This window comes from Schistocerca piceifrons, chromosome 3 (genome assembly GCF_021461385.2).
Source record: "Schistocerca piceifrons isolate TAMUIC-IGC-003096 chromosome 3, iqSchPice1.1, whole genome shotgun sequence".
In the NCBI taxonomy this organism is placed as follows: domain Eukaryota; kingdom Metazoa; phylum Arthropoda; class Insecta; order Orthoptera; family Acrididae; genus Schistocerca; species Schistocerca piceifrons.
This window is the reverse complement of record NC_060140.1, coordinates 931,978,288-931,992,615: the sequence shown is the minus strand read 5'-3', so window position 1 is coordinate 931,992,615 and position 14,328 is coordinate 931,978,288.

Below are 14,328 nucleotides of genomic sequence, written 5' to 3'. Positions count from 1 at the left end.
GGGCAGTAAAACCGTTCCGAACTGCTTGGACAACCTCCTCCCGATCATCTCAGCGAGAAGAGATCCTACTGACCAGGTTGCGGATTGGGCATTGCCGGTTTAGCCACCGCTACCTGCTCTCCGGTGACCCAGCCCCACAGTGACCTTGTGGTCATGCATTAACAGTGCGCCATGTTTTATTGTCGTGTCCCCGTTTTAGTCAATCTCGTGTTGTCCTGTCTCTGCCATCTACTTTACAGGATATTTTAGCTGATGACGCTCGAGCAACTGCTCGTGTTCTTCGTTTCATTACTTTGACTGGCTTGTCCAAAGACATCTAACTCCTTCACTTATTTTATCTGCATCTTTGTAAGAACTTTCTGGGGTCCCCCCCCCCCCCTTGAGTTTTACTAGATTCTATGTGCTCTAACAATTGTGACTGGGCGCTAATGACCTCATTAGATGAGCGCCCTTAAACCCCCCCCCCCCCCCCAAAAAAAAAACCAAACTAGCTATTTCTCGATCCCTCAATAAGAATCCTGTCAGCCGATCCCTTCGTTTAGTCAAATTGCGGCACAATTTTTGCCTCCAGTTCGATGCAGTGCCTCTTTATTAATTACTCGATCTACTCACTTAATCTTTATCATTCTTCTGTAACAATATATTTCAAAAACTTCTCTTCTATTTTTATCTGGTTAGTGTCCACGTTTCACTTTCGAGCAAAACTAAATGCCAGACAAATACCTATACAAAATCCTTAATTAGACTTAAATTTATAATAGATATTAAAAGTTTCACTTTTTCAGAAGGTCTTTTCTTTCTACTGTAAGTCTGTATTTTATATCCTCTGTACTTCGGCCACAAACAGTTTTAAGGCCTAATGACAAAGACAATCTATTACTTTTAGCCTATCATTTTCTAGTCTAATTCCTTCACTGTCGACTTATTTAATTCGGCTGCATTCCACTTCCCTTGTTTTAAGTCTGTTTCCGTTCGTATTACAACTTCTTTTCGAGACACTGTCCATTCCCATCAACTGTTCTTCCAAGTCATTTGCTGCCTCTGCCAGAACCACAGTCTCACTTGCAAACCTGAAACTTTTATTTCTTCTCCCTGAACTTATTAACCCTTCCCAAATTTCCCATTCTCTTTCTTCAATGCTCGCTCAGAGTGAAAACAGAACGACGTGGGTGACAGTGTACAACGCTGCCTCACTCCCTTCCCAACAGTGGGTCTTTTTCACGTCCTTTGACTCTTTTAACTGCAATCTGGTTTCTGTACAAGTTTTAACTAACGTTTCACCCCCAATATTTTACACTTGTTACCTTAAGAATTTCAGAATGTATTCCAGTGAAAATTAACAAAAACATTCTGAAAATATACAAATGCTCTAAATGTATCCTTTCTTTGATCTATTTAATAACATAAGTTGTAGGTATGTGTATGTAGACTTTTCCAGCGTATACTACTGCCGAAATCTTATCGGGCTTTCATCTGGCTAGCTGCACTGAAATTCAGCTACGTGTTGATGAGTGTCACTGGTGATGTTTCAAAATTAAGTGACCTTTTATATGTATACACCGAAGCGGTAGCTGCCTCGCTCCACCCTTCCGCCTGGCGCGAAGTTCGGCATCCCGTGGTGGCCAGAGGACCGCCATTCAGACTTGCGGATCGTCAACCGCTGGGCGTTGCCTCACCCTACAGCCACTAATGCAAGGTTCCACCGGAACTTAGCATTTGGGCTCCGTCCCTACAGAACGAGACTGTCATGAAGCGTTGCCTCAACCAATTCTTTAAAAAGCTCTCGCAAAAGTCACGAGCTCTGCACAACACATTTGTTTTACAACGTAGTCAGGTTAAGTGTGCATTAATTTTCTATTTGCTGCTTCTACTTTGGAAAACACAGAAATTTGAAGACGAACGATTCACTTGTAGTAGCCCTATACATCCTTACTTTGTGTTTTCATTTATCGCAGACACAGATAGTGATGTTTTCCTTAACGTGTTAATAAATGGAACACATTAACGTACCTGGCACTCTAAATGCCTGGAGCGAAAAATTAACATCCACATTTTTTAATACGTGGATCTGTTATCGCTGATTTATTTTAATATAAACAGTTGACAACAATAACACTCATCCCTCTGCGTCTGTGAAAATTTGCGCCACTTAAGAAAGTAAACAGTTCACCTCAGTACACAGACGTATTAAGGTCAAAAGCAATTAAGGTGGATACCATTTTGACTTCCGACAGAGGTACAAGAGAATCTATCCTATTCTTTCGCAATATAACTGAAGAAGGTCTTAGGGACAACAGAAAAATTTGATCTCAGGAAATCATTCGACACTGTCAACTGGAACAACTTAATGAAAATCCCATAAATGATTAAACTAGACATAGAGACGGATCAGTAACTGGGGAACTGTAAAAAGAACAAGCATAGCGATAAAGATAACGAATATATGAAGCAAGTTGATGTAATTAAAAGCCTTAGATGGAGTTACAATCTGTCATCACCCCTGTTCAGCAACTACAAAAATTATGCAATAAACGAATACAAAGGGTACTGCACAGGTGTCAGAATAAATGGAGAAAGAAAGTGGGTGCTTCGGTATGAGGATGACGTAGATGTGATAGCTCCAGATGAAAGAAATCTCCAATGAATCTTAGAAGTTACAGACATAGTACTAAGGAGTGGGTAAGCTACACAATAAAAAAAGACAAAAATCCTCGTATTCTCCAAGAAGTCAGAAGAAATAAACATTAAAATAATAGGAAATAAATTAAACAAACTAGTCACACGAACATTTAGAAAGTAAGATACTTGAAGATGGAAAAAACAAAGAAGTCATAAAACAAAGAATTAGAGAAGCAAAAGCAATAATCAAGAATAAAAGAAAGAATTTTGGTCAAAAAACATAAATAATGAAGTACGGAAAGCAGTGGTCAAGAGATGCATTAACAATGAGTACTTTATGGCTGTAGAACTTTGACAATAAGCAAAAATGAAATGATGTCTCTTAAAGTATTTGAGGCATCATGTATTTGCAGACGTGTCTCAAAGTAGTTTTATTCCTCACATCATTAAGAGGTACAGGCTACAGTAAAGGCAGACGGACAATTTCCGTGATCCCACCGGGAATCTATCCCCGACCTCTCCAGTTTCCAGACACGCGCTTTATCACAACGCTAGCAGGCCCGACCTTTTAAAGATAAAGTGGTCAGATGAAACCAGCTGCCAGGAAGCCATGCAAAGGATTTTTGAAGGAATGTGACTTAGGAGAACAATAGAGCGAATAACACGAGTAAATTGGTCACACAATGGCACATGAGTTCCTCCTGAATATCCTAGGGCAGTGCTCAGCAAACGGCGGCTCGCGAATCACAGCGTGGATCTTTCAGGAAACACCACTTGAGGGCGCCAGCGTACAGGATTAAAGCCCCTGCCCACAGTCAATTTGAAGAATTTTTAGGTGAGCTGCAGAGTGAATACGCAGATCTTCTGCTACTTAACAAGGTACGTAAGTTATCAACAGGAGGTGTGTTGCTTCCTCACTAACAGTAACTAAAGCATATCTCCTTCACATCGGTTTTCAGTTCAAATGGTTCAAATGGCTCTGAGCACTATGGGACTTAACATATGAGGTCATCAGTCCCCTAGAACTTAGAACTACTTAAACCTAACTAACGTAAGGACAGCACACACAGCCATGCCCGAGTCAGGATTCGAACCTGCGACCGTAGCAGTCACACGGTTCTCGGTTTTCAGTGTCTAGAATCAACGAACGATCAGTGAATCTAAATCACCATAATCCTAAAGTACAGGAGAAAGGAAACACAATTGTTTCGATGTTGCAACGAGTTAAATCATTCGAACACATACCTTTCTTTTTGTTGTACATTTTGAAAGCGAAACTTTGATTCACTTTCTGAGATTGTTGGATTTAAAAAAAGCAACGAATTTTGGAGATACAAATGTAAACGTCTTTGTGCTTATATGCGAAAACTGGAGAAAAGCGAACGTGAATCTACTTGTTGGCTGACAGCACAAGTGGTCTTCTTTGAAAGATCTAAAGAAGAAAGATATGTTGATTTTTAACGCCTGGGATAGTATTTCCGGCCTACACAATCAGCTTCAAAAATTTAGTTGGCCATTCCTTCCCTATTCAGGTCTACATATTCACGAGAATAATCATTTTCAAGTGTCAACTTTATAAAGAATTAAAAAAAAATGGTTCAAATAGCTCTGAGCACTATGGGACTTAACATATGAGGTCATCAGTCCCCTAGAACTTAGAACTACTTAAACCTAACTAACATAAGGACAGCACACACATCCATGCTCCAGGCAGGATTCGAACCTGCGACCGTAGCAGTCGCGCGGTTCCGGACTGAAGCGCCCACAACCGCTCGACCACCGCGGCCGGCTATGAAGAGTAAATTGACATGTCTTATTGATGAGAACCCGGAATCGTGCCTAAAATTAAAAATTAAACACAAATTTGACTTAAACAAATTTTCCAAGGTGTGAGGCAAGTGACAACAGTATGGTTTGTCGTTGCCATGATTTAATTCAATGCGTACCTTACAAATTTAATTTTATCAATGTACAATACCATTATTAAGTATGATATCCAGTTTCATTCAACACATTTATAGTTTTATACAACCTAAAAATTTAATTAACGCATATTCACTGAATTTTTGTAGTATTCTGAAGTGGAAGAAGATGCAGTGAAGAGTATTGAGAAAGGTGAGGACATATAGAGATAGACAAAGCAAGTACACAAGACGAGTATGGGTGGGAGAGTTGGAAGGGGTCGACCTCAGCGAAAGTACCTGAGTCAAATTGGGGATGCATCTAGTGCATCCAATTAAGTTAATAAGAATGTACCTACCTATAAAGTTTAAGTTTAAAAAATTAGCTCTCAAAATATATCTCAGGCGTTGCATTGTTGATATTTGGTTCTTTTGACTAATGAGTTTGTCGATCACTGTCCTAGGGGGAACGTTTCATGGTCAGATTTTCCGAAGGAGACAGTGGTTGGTATTTTCAAAACAAGTTATAGGCTACATGATTCAGCAGTCTCTAACTATGCAGAAATGAAGAAGTTGGCTTCTAGTATATCCAGATGGATAGCTGCCAATCAATCGATAGACTGATAATGATGAAGAAGTAGGAACATTCTACATCAACTGAAGAAAATGTTTACTACCACAGTCGTTAATGTATCCATATAGGCACATACACACTCAGCACTGCCGACATGCTGCGATATGGAATTCATTTTGTTGTTATGTACAAAGACTCAATATTGATATACTACGAACTTTATGTTTTGAGCCCAAACGAAATATTTTTATTAAGATTCGTGACAAATGGTTCAAATGGCTTTGAGCACTATGGGACTCAACATCTTAGGTCATAAGTCCCCTAGAACCTAGAACTACTTAAACCTAACTAACCTAAGGACATCACACACACCCATGCCCGAGGCAGGATTTGAACCTGCGACCGTAGCAGCCTCGCGGTTCCGGACTGCAGCTCCAGAACCGCACGGCCACCGCGGCCAGCGATTCGTGACAGACTGCATTAGTTCCGCTTATTGTAAACGCAGATATTCGTAACTCATTCTGTAGTTGATTATGTAATGAAAATCAGAAGAAGGGTAACATAAAGATATCGCCATCCTTCAACATTTACGTACGCACTAGGCAATATTTACAAAAGAGAAATAATTATGTGACAGTGGTGTGTGAAGAAGACACGGTTTGCTGTTTTAACGCTCTGCGCGGCATCTGGCGTCAATCTTGTGAACTACATACTCGCTGCGTACCACACTGTCGGTGGTGCCATCTGCCGCGTGATACCCAAAGCTACTGGGCACGATCCAAAAAACCTTTAGGCGCTGCGCAAACACGAGCAAACATCTCCCAGCTGCTGCCGTTCGTTAGCTTTGGCAGCATCTGTTGGTTACTTCGCTTTCGTGCTGAAGCCTCGCCCATGACAACCGATGGTTCTGAGGAAAATCTCTCTTACTTCTATTACACAAGTACGATATGTGTTTAGAAGTAGATTATCAGAATCTATTACAGCGCCATCTATCACAAAGCGAAAAAAGTGATCCAACTAAAACATTCATATTTCCTTACGTACTACACGAATACGTAATAAAAATGGGGGTTCCTATTTTTAAAAAACGCAGTTGATATCCGTTTGAACTATGGCAGCGTCATCTAGCGGGCCAACCATAGCGCCATCTTGTTTCCCCCTTCAAGCTAGACGAGTTTCGTTCTTTAATAGTTTTTTCGGTTGATGCTTATTTCGTGAGATATTTGGCCCGGTCACTATCAATGGACCACCCTGTATACACAACATTTCTATCCTGCTCTCCAGTTGACATATGCAGATAAGTCTCATCAATGTTACATAGGTCGTTTTTTTTTCGAATAGGTAGTGTCAGTGGTAAGGGTCAACTCAAGGACGGGATACAAATTTTAGTTGTGTCGGGCGTTCCGCCTTTAATATTGCTAGTACAGATTCGAAAAAATCCACTTGATACTAGTGCTAGGAAACGAAAGAAGAACGACAGCTGCGAAATTTCTATTACTTACTGGAGTTCGCGAAAACATACGTAATGGTGTAACACAACAATGAAATACGTCAAATAGTCAAATAAAGTAAAATATAAAAAATGGAAAAAGTGAACGTACCAAACGGGAATATATTAAAAGAACCGAAGCTCGCCTAGAAAGACATCAACAAAAATCACATACACAACAAACAAAACATTTCCAATACACACACACACATACACGCACATACACATTCACCCCTCACCCCCCTTCCTAATGTGAAAGTAGCTAACATACTCATATTTCGGACGGTATGTTTGCCCATCACGTTTAACTAAACATTTAAATGGGCAGCGTGTTTGGGGAATACCACGCCTCCACGAATATTTTTCTGACTTAGAAGTGTGAGAATCCGGCGTTTCGCCTTCCCTACAAGAGATTTCACCGCTGAGCAATAAACCTCTATGCTATTTGTGCAAGCCCTTGTGGGTAATGATCTGAACTCAATATTGTGATTAACTGCGAGATGTTGATAACCCCTTTTCCCTAAATCCTTATGTTAAGAAAAACCGTCTGAAATTACAATGGAGCCCACTGCAACGTGATCTTCAATTGAGCTGACCCAAACTTCCTTCCTTCGTTTGGGTACTACTTTAAACATTACATCGTCACACTCTTGACCTGAAACTAGAGCTCCCCAAACCCATAATCCCACTGGAACTTCCCCCCCCCCCCCCCCCCCCCCCGTTGTACTTTCTTCTGCCAAAATGCGACTAGTTCAAAAAATGGTTCAAATGGCTCTGAGCACTATGGGACTTAACAGCTGTGGTCATCAGTCCCCTAGAACTTCTTAAACCTAACTAACCTAAGGACATCACACACATCCATGCCCGAGGCAGGATTCGAACCTTCGACCGTAGCAGTCGCGCGGTTCCGGACTGCGCGGCTAGTACCGCGAGACCACCGCGGCCGGCCACAATGCGACTAGTCATTTCGACCATAGCACTCCCCCACCCACCCCCACCCCCCCCAACGGCCTTACGGCCCAACCATCCCCTCTGTTTCATGTATTCCTCACAACAAACTTCCCTACTAAAAGAATTCCAATCTTCAACTGTACGCTTACTCACACGACATTCATGGACACACAGCCACATAGGATATCTCAGACACGAACAGCACCTGATTTTCACAATGTCTCTCAAGGCGAGCTTAGATTTTTCGAATCACGTCCCTCGTCTAATGGATCGCCGCAGCCTATCTTTGCTGCAGGGCAATAAGTCGTGTGTACGGCGACGAGATACACTTGTGAGGCGCATATGTTCGCCGCACTCACGACATCGATCATACTCGGCAACGAGACCACACATTTGTAAAAAACAAATCAACACGTCTACGACCATAGCTTCTCTCAAATCACCCAGGTTCATCGGAACAGATAAATCCATACCTACAAACGAAAATGATACTGAAAATTGTCCTAAAATAACAGACTAATATTCCAAATTACCTCAGTATCACTAAGAATGAAATTAAGTAGCGAATGAATTGCAAACAACCAATTATTTAAATAAATGCACTCGAAGAATATTTTGAGCAATATGTAGCGATCTCTTTTAAAATAACATTCAGATATTTTAATGTACAATGACAGCGCTTATCCGGAACACAGAACAGCTGAAAGTGAAGACATTATTATCTATGAATAATGTATAACGTCATTGGGAAAAGCTGACGGGTTGTATCCGCTGCTCCACTAGACCCAGACAACTTCCTCAGACGAACCTTGAAAAACTGTTCAAAATGGTTCGAATGGCTCTGAGCACTATGGGACTTAACTGCTAAGGTCATCAGTCCCCTAGAACTTAGAACTACTTAAACCTAACTAACCTAAGGACATCACACACATCCATCCCCGAGGCAGGATTCGAACCTGCGACCGTAGCAGTCGCGCGGTTCCAGACTGCAGCGCCTGGAACCGCTCGGCCACCCCAGCCGGCGATAAACTGTCTAGAACTAGGTGAGTGCGTTGTGAAATCACATTACCATGAATATAACTGCCGTGTCGAAGATCTCAATATTCATTAACGATATATGCCTGTGAGTATTTCTGTTTTGTGTCCGCAGAAATGTGTAACCGATGTGATGCATGTGCTTTTGGGTGCAATTAATTGGCAGAACGAAAATGTTTGTCGACGGTTTACCTTCCGATTGCTATCGTTGCTCCGCGCTTGTACTGCATTTCACGTTTGTGTTAAGATATCTCTGAGTGGAGACGGGAACGCTCATGTTGCTCGCCGTTTGACTCATTTCAAACTGTTGCTCGGCAACGGCGTGGGTTCCTGGAGAGATCACTGTATTGTCGAAAACGTGTCATGTAGCGTGTGGTCTGTAGAGAAGTGCGCAAAGCCACCGCGGAAAGGTCACCCTAGTACCAGAAGAAAAAAAAAAGGAAAAAGTGAGGAAAAAGTAAAATGCAAAGAAAAAGTGGAAAAGTTTGTAAGATGGTCAGTCAAGAGAAGTACTTCGCAATGTTAAAACAATTAAAGCTTGTTATGGAAATTATTCTGAGGTAAAGATACACAAATCACTTCCATCACTTATCTGGGTCAAAGATCTTCTAGCCGACCGTTGTGGCCGAGCGGTTCTAGGAGCTTCATCCCGGAACCGCGCTGCTGATACGGTCGCAGGTTCGAATCCTGCCTCGGGCATGGTTGTGTGTGATGTCCTTCGGTTAGTTAGGCTTAAGTAGTTCTATGTATAGGGGACTGATGACCTCAGATGTTAAGTCCCATAGTGCTTAGAGCCATTTGAATCATCTGAAAGATCTTCTCGTATTTTGTATGCAGGCCGAGTTCCTTCGACAGGTTTTTTCCCGCGGCCATGGAATATTTGAGATGAATTATCTTAAATATATCAAAAATCCGCCTCAGATGTGAAATGCTTCTGGTCTTTACCCAGGTTCCAGCTAAAGTAATCTAGCCTTCTTCAGAAGCTAGATTACTCTAGCTGAAAGCTGGGTAACGACCAGTAACATTTCGCAACTGAGGCGGATTTTTTATATATTAATTTATCACAGTTGCTGACAGGGCTGTATCATGTTAAAAATTCTTATATGAAACTTCTACTTATATTTCATGTACCAAATAATCAGTACGTTATTCCCTTTTCGTTGACTGGTACGGCTGTCCCGTACATACTGTGATATCCACTTCAGAATGTACTACAAGTTATATGGTTTTGTTAGAGTTTCATAATACACTACTCGCCATTAAAATTGCTACAGCACGAAGATGACGTGCTAGAGACGTGAAATTTAACCGACAGGAAGAAGATGCTGTGGTATGCAAATGATTAGCTTTTTAGACCACTCACACAAGGTTGGCGCCGGTGGCGACACCTACAACGTGCTGACATGTGGAAAGTTTCCAACCGATTTCTCATACACAAACAGCAGTTGACCGGCGTTGCCTGGTGAAACGTTGTTGTGATGCCTCGTGTAAGCAGGTGAAATGCGTACCATCACGTTTCCGACTTCGATAAAGGTCGGATCGTAGCCTATCGCCATTGCGGTTTATCGTATCGCGACACTGCTGCTCGCGTTGGTCGAGATTCAATGACTGTTAGCAGAATATGGAATCGGTGGGTTCAGGGGGGTAATATGGAACGCCGTGCTGCATCCCAACGGCCTCGTATCACTAGCAGTCGAGATGACAGGCATCTTATTCACAAGGCTGTAACGGATCGTGCAGTCACGTCTCGATCCCTGAGTCAACAGATGGGGACGTTTGCAAGACAACAACCATCTGCACGAACAGTTCCACGACGTTTGCAGCAGCATGGACTATCAGCTCGGGACTATGGCTGCGGTTAGCCTTGACGCTGCATCACAGACAGGAGAGCCTGGCATGGTGTACTCAACGACGAACCTCGGTGCACAAATGGCAAAACGTCATTTTTTCGGATGAATCCAGGTTCAGTTTACAGCATCATGGTGGTCGCATCCGTGTTTGGCGACATCGCGGTGAACGCCTGTATTCGTCATCGCCATACTGGAGTATCACCCGGCGTTATGGTATGGGGTGCCATTGGTTACACGCCTCGGTCACTTCTTGTTCACATTGACGGCACTTTGAACAGTGGACGTTACATTTCAGATGTGTTACGACCCGTGGCTCTACCCTTCATTCGATCCCTACGGAACCCTACGTTCCAGCAGGATAATGCACGATCGCATGTTGCAGGTCGTGTACGGGCCGTTCTGGCTACAGAAAATGTTCGACTGCTGCTCTTGCCAGTACATTCTCCAGATCTCTCACCAACTGAAAACGTCTGGTCAATGGCGGCCGGGAAACTGGCTCGTCACAACACGCCAGTCACTACTCTTGATCAACTGTGGTATCGTGTTCAACCTGCATGGGCAGCTGTACCTGTACACGCCATCCAAGCTCTGACTCAATGCCCAGGCGTATCAAGGCCGTTATTACGGCCAGAGTTCGTGGTTCTGGGTACTGATTTCACAAAATCAATGCACCCAAATTGCGTAAAAATGTAATCTCATATCAGGTCTAGTATAATATATCTGTACAATGCATTTCTTCTTGGAGTAGGAATTTTAATGGCCAGTAGTGTACATATAGTCATCACGTTCAATTGTAGTTTTCCAGGTTCGGCCGAATATTTGACAGTTGTCGTGAAAGTTGATTGTGCTTACCTTTTTATTTGAAATCTAGCTGACAAACCCGGTATCGCTCGGGTATTCATTTTGCCAATTTTATATTGGAAACGAAAACGAAAACAGAATGTCTTTGTAGTCTGATATCGAAAAAATTTCTTTTCAGTATATTCGTGAAAACGCCTTTGAAATTATGATAACGTCATATAAAAAATATGCATAATGTACAAAAGTATAAGTACAGTATCCTGAACAGTTTCTGCAAGCTGGACGCAGCTGCTTCGCATGTCTACAGCGCCGTTTTATAACGTCTTTATGGCAACGCCTCTTTATGGCTCTCTATAGACGGCTATTGTGTTCGCCTACAGCCGTTGGCGCTCTGCAATTGAAATTTGTCAAAAGCGCTGCAGGCGTCCGAGATTTCCATAAGCTGACTCGACTTTAGGAGTGTCTTACTAGTAAAGAATGAACGTATTGAAACTCACGCACGATACGGCGTTTCTCACGCATTTCAATGCTTATGATGTCATATCTCTTAAACTATGAGTCCTATAATGATCTGTTTGTGTAGATAGATTCAGCGGCGTATGTCAATACTGTCTGTGAAACATGTTACGAATAGACTTAGTATCACAGGAGTAAAAAATTTAAAGGTCATGCGTGATGCGGCAGTTTTCCATGCGTCTCATTGCTTATGACGTCGTATGTTCTGAACTATGATGCACTATGGGATCAAAAGTATCCGGACATCGCCAAAAATATGCGTTTTTCATATTAGGCGCATTGTGCTGTCACCTATTGCCAGGAACTCCATATCAGCGACCACAAGAGTCATTAGACCTCGCGAGAGAGTAGAATGGGACACTCCGCGGAACTCACGGACTTCGAACGTGGTCAGGTTCACTTCAGTCATACATCTATGCGCGAGATTTCCACACTCCCAAGCATCCACAGATCCACTGTTTCCGATGTGATAGTGAAGTGGAAACCTGAAGGGACACGTACAGCACAAAAGCGCACAGACCAACCTCGTTTGTTGACTGACAGAGACCGCCGACAGTTGAAGAGGGTTGTAATGTCCAATAGGCAGATATGTATCCAGACCATCACACAGGAATTCCAAATTGCATCAGGATCCACTGCAAGTACTATGACAGTTAGGCGGGAGGTGAGAAAACATGGATATTATGGTCGAGCGGCTGCTCATAAGCGGCACATCACGCCGGTAAATGCCAAACGACGCCTCGCTTGGTGTAAGGAGCGTAAATATTGGACGACTGAACAGTGGAAAGACGTTGTGTGGACTGACGAATCACGGAACACAATGTGGCGATCCGATGGCAGGGTGTGGGTATGGCGAATGCCCGGTGAACGTCATTTGCCGACAGTAAAATTCGGTGGCGCTGGTGTTTTGGTGTGGTCGTGCTTTTCGTGGAGGGACTTGCACCCCTTGTTGTTTTCCGTGGCACTATCACAGCACAGACCTACATTGATGTTTTAAGCACCTTCTTGCTTCCCACTGTAGAAGAGCAATTCGGAGATGGCGACTGCATCTTTCAGCATGATCGAGTAACTGTTTATAATGCACGGCCTGTGGCGAAGTGGTTACACTACAATAACATCCCTGTAATGGACTGGCCTGCACAGGGTACTGACCTGAATCCAATAGAACACCTTTGGGATGTTTTGGAAGGCCGACTTCGTGTCAGGCCTCACCGATCGACATCGATACCTCTCCTCAGTGCAGCACTCCGTGAAGAATGGGCAGCACCTGATTGAAACGTATGCCTGTGAGAGTGGAAGCTGTCATCAGGTCTAAGGGTGGGCCAACACCATACTTAATTCCAGCATTGCCGATGGAGGGCGCCACGAACTTGCAAGTCATTTTCAGCCAGGTGTCCGGATACTTTTGATCACATAGTGTAGGTAGGTGGTTCTTGCCTGACAGTTAGGGACATGTGTACCAATTTTGGTAGAAAATGGTCCAGTGGTTTAGTAGGAACTGAGGAAAACACACACACACACACACACACACACACACACACACACAAAATCAACTTTTGCATGTGTGGATAAAATTTAATATATCTGTATGCGTATGTTATCAAATGGTTCAAATGTCTGTGAGCACTATGGGACTTAACATCTGAGGTCATCAGTCCCCAAGAACTAAGAAGTACTTAAACCTGACTAACCTAAGGACATCACACACATCCATGCCCGAGGCAGGATTCGAACCTGCGACTGTAGCGGTGGCGCGGTTCCAGACTGAAGCGCCTAGAACCGCTCGGCCACACCGGCTGGCGTATGTTATCAGTCATGGATAATTTATACAACAGCTGTGGATATCCTGTGAAGACAAACAAGTCGAAGTGGAAGATACTGTCATGATGCATTTCATTCGCGTCATTGCTGTACAGGAGCTAACCTGTTATTGCCGACGGCTACGCCTGTCAGCCACCCTAACTGTTTTATACTCTTACTACCGCAGTCTCGCAGCCTCTAGCACTTTACAAAGCAATCCGGCGTGCAACATCGCTGTTGTTTTGTGGGTGGCGAATGGCGTTTTCCTCGCTGTGGCGCCGCCTTCGACATCTGCTGGAGGTTTTAATGCTGTATTGTTTCTTACCTCTAACTTGCGACTTCATATTCCCGACGCTGACGAAGTGATTTTACAGTTAATTTATGATCAATAAATTCTCAATAATTCTCACCAAGATCTGCTATTGGGTTAGCAAAATAATTTTTTTCCCTCTAGTGATAATGGTCTACGCATGAGCTACAACTGTTTATAACTGTAAATCTATGATAGAGAACATAAGGCGCAATTATGCCAGAATTTCCTCTAGGCACTAATGTCTCGGTGATCCTGTAGCATTATTCCCCACATGTTACTCAAAAACTCGGTTGAGGAGTATAAGATGCAAAATGTTATAACTTATGGCTTAATAGCGCGCTGTCCACGTACAGATTGCAGCACAGTAGCGAGTCTACGTTGCATGCAATCCACAAGACCTTGGTATGTTTCCAGAGATGTCTGGCACCACATTTCTAGGTATAGATCATGCAGTTAAATTATAGGCAGGTGGTTTTTGC